This window comes from Adiantum capillus-veneris, chromosome 20, assembly GCF_014529385.1.
Source record: "Adiantum capillus-veneris isolate H3 chromosome 20, ASM1452938v2, whole genome shotgun sequence".
Classification (NCBI taxonomy): domain Eukaryota; kingdom Viridiplantae; phylum Streptophyta; class Polypodiopsida; order Polypodiales; family Pteridaceae; genus Adiantum; species Adiantum capillus-veneris.
The window spans coordinates 126731711-126740729 of record NC_140950.1 but is presented as its reverse complement, the minus strand read 5'-3'; positions in this window follow the sequence as shown (position 1 = coordinate 126740729).

The window sequence follows — 9019 nt, the reverse complement described above, 5'->3', positions numbered from 1 at the left end:
AGTCTACATGAGTCGGGATGAAAAACAATTACAATCCACATTTACACACCACGTGTATATCACCCATATGTCCGATGACAAGCATCAAGCGGATTCGAGATCTCAAAATTTCTCAACAATAAAACACCTAACAACGCTAAAGAGCGAGTGTATACAAAAGCAGAAAATCAAAAGCTTAATCATGACAAGTTCCCAAAAGCATAAACATAGCATCAACTCCCAAACCATAGGCACAACGACATGAAGATTTTATAGCCATCATTAAAACATGATTCGAAAATTGCAAAACCATAAACATAACCCACTTTCTATACCATAACCATAGCAACCATACCATTGTTCCAAAACCATAACCATAATTAACCATAATATGATTGCCGTACCATCATTTCCAAACCACAACCATAACTTGATTGTCAAACCCTAATCACACCATGATTTCCATACCATCATTGCAAAACCATCACAATAACTTGATTGCCAAACCATGACCATAAGCTCCGTGCCATACCATAATTGGAAAACCATAACCATACCGTAACCAAAATCATACCATAACCATAATCTCTGTGTCATGTTTAAAAGCTTTAGTAAAGCCTTACCATGGTAATATTTGATCGTAATTTCATTTCAAATTATTTTTGGTTGAAGGTCAGCAAATATGTTGTGATATATCATAGACTCACTAGCAGAAACAATGAGAACATACCAAGGACTAGAAAATGGTGTTCAATTTTTGACTACTTTTACGAGGAAATCTTGAATATTACAGCTAGAGAGTATGCAAAGCCAAAAGAAAATCACAACAACGACATACTAATAAGGTTTTTTTTTTTGTTAGATGTACGTCTTATATTTTCTATTGCATCATTTTGAAACTTGTCCATACTATCTTGGGTGTCACATTGAAATTATCCTCTTTCTCCATGGCAACTTGAAAACTTACTTGGAAAATTAAAAATCACATGCTTGTGGAAAAAAAAAACGTTGAACATATCAGATGTCAATAGGTATGTGAGGATGTCATTGCATGGGGCTCATGATCTGGGTGAGTTAGAAAGCAAGGAGACGGTGTGATAAGGACGCACTCCATGTAGCTCTCTTATTGAACTTCAATTTTCCTACCATGGATAGACGAATAAACAAGTCGAGTGTGCCTCGAGATGAGACATGAAAGGAAATATAAGTCTCATTGTAATCTCCAAATGAAACATGATTTCTTGCCTTATGGGGGAAATCTACCAGAGACTTTGCCTACCTTCTGTTAGCAACAGATACACATGATTGACAAGAGAACATTTCAATGGTCAAATTGCATTGATCATAAACCTACACGAGTATATTGGATCTTGTGGTGTGTAGGTGAGAAGGAGGGTAGTTGGTTATGCATCGTCAATGTTGAGAGAGAGAGAGAGAGAGAGAGAGAGAGAGAGAGAGAGAGAGAGAGAGAGAGAGAAATGAAATGAAACGGTATATTAACCATCTTTCAGAGGCTTATGGGACATCACTCATACAATCCCTATTGATCTTATACAATGTCTATGTACAAAATAAAATGAAGCAAAGTAAAAATAAAAATAAAAATAAAAATAAAATCATCATCAATGCTCCTGACGCCGTTTGAGAAAGTCTTGTAGCACGCGCTGTCGAGCTTTGTCAATGTGCACCTCTGGTGGTAGATCGTGAAAGAGAGAGAGAGTCTGATGGGGTGCCTCAATGCATGAGAGAGAGTTGACGGTTGCTGCAACTAACGAGCGGGAGATGGGGTTTGGGTTCGTAGAAGATTCATCATGTGCTACTCAAGATGGTGTGTTGCATGCGTGAGAAGCACACGCGGCGAAGTCGATCTGGAAAGGCTGGGATAGCGGCAGCGCGTAGAGGTACCTGCGATATTATAAATGAGCTTTGTCGATAGATTTATGAGGATAATGAGTAAGGGCGGAAGCAGATGCAAAAAATTCGTGATGCCCGTGGATACGAGGACCTGCTTAGGCCTGAGAAAGTATTGCATCGGTCACTGAAGAGCTTCGTCTAGGTCCACCACTGCAGAGCTTTGTCAATGGTTGCAACTGCAGGAGGTCGTGGGAGGGGGAAGAGAGAGAGAGAGTGAGAGAGAGTTGGTGGTTTGTATACCACCATAGAGACAGTGGGAGATAATGACTTGGCGAGCAAGTCGAGAAAGAAAATAAAAATAAAATAAAAAGAACAATCAAACTGGGTGGTCCCCTTCTGCGTGCAATTGGATGCCCCACAATATTGTAGTGCAAAGATATTAGTGCAGACCACATCTCCTCTCGTATGCGTTTCCGTTGTTTACAATGATGGTGTGTGCCCACGTGTTTTGCAACGACGAGAGGCAGAGAGAAAAAGAGAGGCGGCTCCAAAGTTTGCGTTCTGGTTTGTGGGGGTTAGATATTGTATGCAGGGGTGGTTGGTTCCCAAGAGAGAGAGAGAGGGAGAGTTTAGTGGGTGATCCGCTAGGTGGTGCAAGATGTGCATGTAGAGGTGGTAGGTAGCCCACCGTTCTAAGTAAGTGGTTGGCGGATCTGGTTGAGTGCGACGCCACTAGTTGTTGGGTGGGGGACGCCATGCAGATAATAGAGAGAGAGAGAGAGAGAGAGAGAGAGAGAGAGAGAGAGAGAGAGAGAGAGAGAGAGAGAGAGAGAATTCTGCATGAGACGAGAGAGGAAAAAGGTTGCAGGGTAGGCGCTATATATTCGACCAGAGAGAGATTTGGTTGGTTACTGTAGAGAGTGAGGGTGTGTCTGGTTGGTGGCAAACGACAGCCAAGAGTGGGTGTGTGCACCAATGAGAGGTAGAGAGAGAGAGAAAAAAAGAAGTGATGGCTAGTGGTGTCCGAGAACTAAGAGAGAGGGATAAGGGTTTATACGAGCAGATAAAGTGGGTGCCGTTAGTGGGGGGTTGACACCCGCCAGAGTCCAGACATAGTCAGACGACAATTACTTGTCATGTTGGAAAGCTTGTGGGGGCGCACATGCCATGGAGCTGATGAGAGGCAAGAGATGACAAGAGTGCAAAAGGCGAGACTTAGGTTGCCGTCAATCATTGCACTAGAGATATCATAGTAAATGCTAGCCCTAAATTTTCTCCTAGACTTCTCCTGTTGCTCCTAAATTTCCTCCCGGCTCATAAGGTCTCTCTTGAGGTGATTCCTTTAATGATCAGTCTACACTTCTTCTTCTTTTCTCTTGAACAATTTAGTCTTTGATTTAATAAATATACTTCATTATGTATTGCTTAATTGTGAGAAAGCAGTTCCTATCATCCCTATGGAGACTTTACAATCATTGCTTAATTGTGAGAAATCAGTTTCTATCATCCGTATGGAGACTTTACAATCATAGCATGAGCACCATTATAATAAAAGTCAAATACTTTTCATGACATGGTTACACTGATTTCACAACATAACAAGAAGAAAGGAGACTCTAATTTGCCAAAAAAAGCCTCGATGAACCCATGCTATTATTTCTCGTCTAATAACATATGTTATATCTATTAATAGTATTTGCAAACAAAGAAAAAGAGGGAGAGAGAAAAAAAACGCTTAGCTTTGATCTATGTAACCAAGGTCAAAAGTCATTGGAATGTAGCCTAAAGCTCTGATACCACTACTACAAACGAAGGCCTGGCTGCCCTGCAAATCATCCAAGATAACACAATATAACACATAAATCGGCAAATCCCCATACCTTACGAATCCCACAGCACAGAATCGAAGCCGTGCGCGAACAAAGAGAGAGATTGAGAGCGCGAGAGGATAAAAGAGCGCGTACAGACGCACCTCCTAGACCGGAGTGCTACGCCAGCACGGCGAGAGAGAAGAGGGAAGAGGAGAGAAGAACAACGCAAACACTGGGTTCAATCTCCCCCTGTGCAAGAGTGAGCATTTCCCTCTTGCACGTATTTATTTATAGATTTCTTGAATGCCCAAAACGAGTACAAACTGGACGGCCGGACATAAGTGGCCAAAGCTCATAAAGTTTAATATCCTTCTACATATTCCATTATCTGCTGATGCTTTTGCCACCTGTTAGCTGCAATAGATAATAAAATATCAACTCTATAACACATACAAAATTTGATACTTAGCGATGGTTATTCGAAAACAACCACATCTCTCGCGAGCAATTCGACGCGGCGGTTGGACCACTATAAGCGGTAAGTTTAAACAAGTAATTTTATATCAATTGTTTTGAGCTATTGATAATTGTTTAATTTGGTTTGGGTTTACGTAGAGTCAAAGTGATCCAACATACGTACCTCTGGATTAGATAGAAAAATGTTTTGTCCATACTTTCGTAAAGTCCCATTGTGGCACAATAGTTGATCTTCTACATTTTTTATTATCAAGGTAAAGTAAATTCAATTTCAATTCTTTGGTATTTTTTATACTCTTCCAAAAACAATTGATGTTTCATTGTTTTATGCAGGTACAAAATAAAGGTGTTCATTTAGGCCACCCAAAATTCGGTGGCCCAAATGAGCACCTTTATTTTTGAATTTGCGTGTAGCGGCAATAAGCGTGGTAATAAACGCAGCACAAGACATGGTAATAGCTGTGGGTATATTGTCGCGACTATTACTGCGCTTATTGCTGAGAAACCACTACCACGTACATAGCCACGATTATTGCTGTAGTCTCAAATTTTTCTCTCTCTTTTTTTCTTTGTTTTTTTACGGCAATGTTAGCGGTTATAGACAACTCCTTTTATAGTGCTTTTGTGGCTATAAGCAACTTACTTGTAAATTATTCTTGTTCTCATGGACCACAAAAAACCTCATCAAACCCCTTCAAGGATTTGTTCTCAAGGCATGTGGGGAGTTGAAAAAAATTAGAAATAAATATTTTCATGTAAAATTATTATTTTTTAAGAGCCATCTTTTAGTTACAATCGAACAATAATCACTCAAAAGTTTTGATACCCCATGTAGACCCCTTAAAAACCTTCAAAGGACATTGAAAGTTTTTTGAAAAATACATGGATATATATAGAATGAGAATATATACACACTATTTTTAAAAATAAAAACTACCGACTTGATTTAGACCTCAAATATGTGTATGCTGTTAAATTTAAAAGCTAGTTTTGTGACTTTTTACTATTTTTAAATAATTAAAATTTTTAATTTTACATTTTTTTAAATAAATAAGATATTAGAATTTTTCTCTATGTCATAGGATTTCATTGGTATCCTATAATCATGGTTTCTTGAAAAATAGACAGTCTTAAGGTCAATTTGATAGAATGAGGTGGCAAGCCACTATTGTGACTCAAGCCACTTAAGTGGCTCAAATACAACTTAGTGTTAAGTTCCTTTCATTGTTTCAAGGGGACCTCATGTGTAAAGTCTCCTATACATTCCATACATCTTCCTTTCCTTCTTCCAGGGGGAGTAACTTCCTTTCCTTCGTACAATTCTTGTTGCTTTTGCAACCAGTTGTCGATAGATTCTCTGAGAGCGTCTAATTTGGACTTGAAATCATGAGTAATTGATTGAAATGTCAAAGAGGTGGAGTGGGTGTAACACAAGTGCATAGAAAGGATAGAAGACAGCGCCGAAAGGGTGGGGAATTTCGGAATGGGCGCCAAAAGTTAAACATGACCATGAAGATGTGTGGGCAGGTTCTCATGAAGATGTGGGGGCAGAGCTTCCAAAAATAGGCAGAAAATATTTTTCACGTTGTTGAGAAACCAGGCGGAGAGGATGAAATTGATGATTGTTCCTAATTGCTGGAGACAAGCATGTCTTCATTGTGTCAGCCACCCGACTGAATGGCTACCAGGGCGCGGCGCTGGCATTCCAAGGGTGGGCATATTTTTGTAAGATCTCCGTCACGGTGCTGTTGTCTCCATAAACAACAGCAAAATGTAGATTGAATCCTCCAGGGCACCATACTTCTGACTGCAGTTGGTTAGGTTCTAGGAAGACGGCATTGGGAGCGAAACAAGACTCAAGGTCAGGGTTGAAGAAGGACGAGGATGAATAGTCTGTGGATCGTTGCAGTAAGGTTCTTGTCACATTGTTTATCGGGTCGATGCGCATGACACAACAGCTGGCAAGGTGTGAAGGGGTCATTCCATTTTCATCAACTGCATCCACGTCCTCAATGCTTTTAATGAATCCAAACACCGTCGCTCTTTACTCCCACCCGCATCTGCCTGTAGAAGTAACTTCACAATGGAAACATTCCATGGTAAGCTGTGAGCACTTTTTCCACGCACTTGGCATCTCCGCATGCAGCAGCAAAATGTAAGAATGCCCATCCATCACCAGGGGAATATTCTGTACGTGACAAGATATCTTGCCAATCCTGAACTTATCACGGAGCTTCACATAAAACGAAACAAATTAAAATTATACCATTTTTTATTTAATTTCAAGATCTTACCTTATTCTTATATATATAATAAATTTACATTTTTTATTTTAAGACGGTTTATTTATTAATTTTTATTTATTTTTCTACAAACAGAATTCATATCAGAAAGATACAGAGTGCAGGGCTAAGGAACCATGGTTTTTTTTTTTTTGGGTCATACTCACCCAAAATGAGTGAGTGATATTGTATTAAAGCTAAACAAAAATACATAAAACCCATGCTCAGACGACCCATGGGTACAAAAGCACCACAAACGTTCATCGGATGGTTACATGATACCAAAACCCTATAAAACCACAACACAATCTAGATATGTAGGCTTTTTACAGGAAGCCTTTAACCGATACAAGATCCGACCTAGCTAACTAAAGCTGACTGGGTGCCACCATAACCTGATCCCACCTCCCACAAGGCAGGCCATGCCCAACCAACAAGCATACAACCGATTAAAGTCGAAGGAACACATACCAACAAAAACCCAAGTCGAAAGAAGAACCATCAACCCCAACTTCGAGGACGAGCAGTCACAGCGTTGATCGAGCCGAACAACACAGAAGCCAAGCTTTAAGAGGAAGCACACCCCGCCAAGGACCATTCACCTGTGCCACCACGATAGGCACAACCTGCCACAACGAGCCCACCCTATCGGAGAAGCATCATAAGATCTGGCCACCAATGCCTCTTCGGAAAGACAAGGGAGGATGGCCTCTCCCTGCATGCAAAAATTTAGGGGGAAAGAGAGGGCATGCCAAGACTGGGGAAGCGGCCGCTAGGAGACTCCCACCAGGGCGAAACCCCGCCACCAGAGCCACCAATTTGACACCGTCACGACACCGCCATCCTCCCGTAGGCGTCGCCTATGAGCTCCCCAACTCTGCAACCCTCGCAGGAAGGATAAGCGCAAGCTAAACGCAACGCAGGCCCCCCCTCTGTCAACCCATGTTTCTTATACAAGAACCCACGATGGGTGCCATGAAAAGCTTAGCACGGGACAAGTGTGAAGGGGCTAGACTCCAATACCTATAAAAAGGGGGAACCAATAAGGGGGTAATGGGGCATGCCCATCAAAAAGAGAGCTTCAATTTTCAACCTAGAAGCTACCACCACAACGCAATTACTGAATTCTCAACACCATGGATACATGGCTGAATAGAACATTTACACATCCTGAGAGGGTGGTTGGGATCTACATTCTCCCTTGCTCGAGGACAAAGAACTAAAACCTTAGGAACATCTTGTTCCATCTTTAAAGAATTCATAGCATACTTCACATTGGAATTCACATTATCTTGTTCACAAGAGGAAACAAAAAAAAGTTTGGAGGCAAACAATAACATAAATATACTTGTTCAGTTAAGTCGGCTTCTTGTAAACAAGAAAGCTCTTCATTATATATAAGAGGGCTTGTTGGTATATTCTTCTCATGAAGTAAACGCACATGCTTTCCATCTACGAAAATTGATAAAAAGTAATATTTATGACTACAATGTAAGTATTTTTGTAAGGACATGGGTCCTATGGGCAAGGCCATTGACATGGCCTGACAGTGTGTACGTTAGATGGAGGCTATAAAATAGTACGGTTGGGTGAAGATTTGCACACACATTACAACCGTTCTTTCACTGATATCCGAGCTATTTTTGAAGAAGGGAAAAATGGGTTGCATGTGTGTGCAACGTGTTGCTTTTCTCTCATATTCCACAAAGAGCCACGGCTCCGCTGTGCAGCAAAAAGAAGACAGACAGTGTTTTCTGTGCGCATGGACATACAACGTTAGCCGACCACGACCGCCCCACCCACAACGCACGACCAATGCGGACAACCAAGGCAAACTCGATCGGCAACTCTACGACACCGAGGCTACGAAGGCTTCCTACTAGCATCGTTGGTTGCGCGTGTAGGAAGGCTTGCTTAACCCTTGCATGAAAGAGGGTAGAACCCATCCCATGAGGGTAAGAGGCAACACTTTACCATCAAGCTATTGACCCTTGTGAAAGATAGCATACTTGTGTTGAAAGGAAAACTATAAGGAAAGAGAAAGCTTCAAACTTCAAGGAAGTAGCTTCACCTTTCCTTTTTACTTTTTGGAGGAAGGCAAGTTTTCCTTCAAAAATTCTTTTTTGTTTAAGGAGGTAGCTTCAAAGTGAACAATGAAGCGCTCTAATTTTCGCAAGGCGAGGTTCGCATGCAACACAAATCGCGGAGCATGTAAAACACAAAGACTTCAATTTCACAAGATACAAGTTATCGTTTTTTTTTCTCTCTTTGCATTAGTGTGTGTTTACCATGGCCAATGAGGATATCCCACCTACACACACGTTTGATTTTGAGCACGTAGATCAAAATCAAGGCACCACGGGTGCGACTGACACTAATATGCATGATGATGATGATCTAGGAGATCATGGACTTGCAGATGTGGCTTCTTTTAAGACTTTAGAACATCCAAAGCATACTTGAAAGTAATCTCTCTGCACTCAATGCAAATGTTACCAATCTTACGGAGTTACTTGTGAAATTTATGAATTCACAGATGACTCAAGGAGCCACAAGTGGCACGGTTCAAGGGAACCAAGCTCGCACGACTCAAGGAGTCCAAGAGACGAGTGTGTA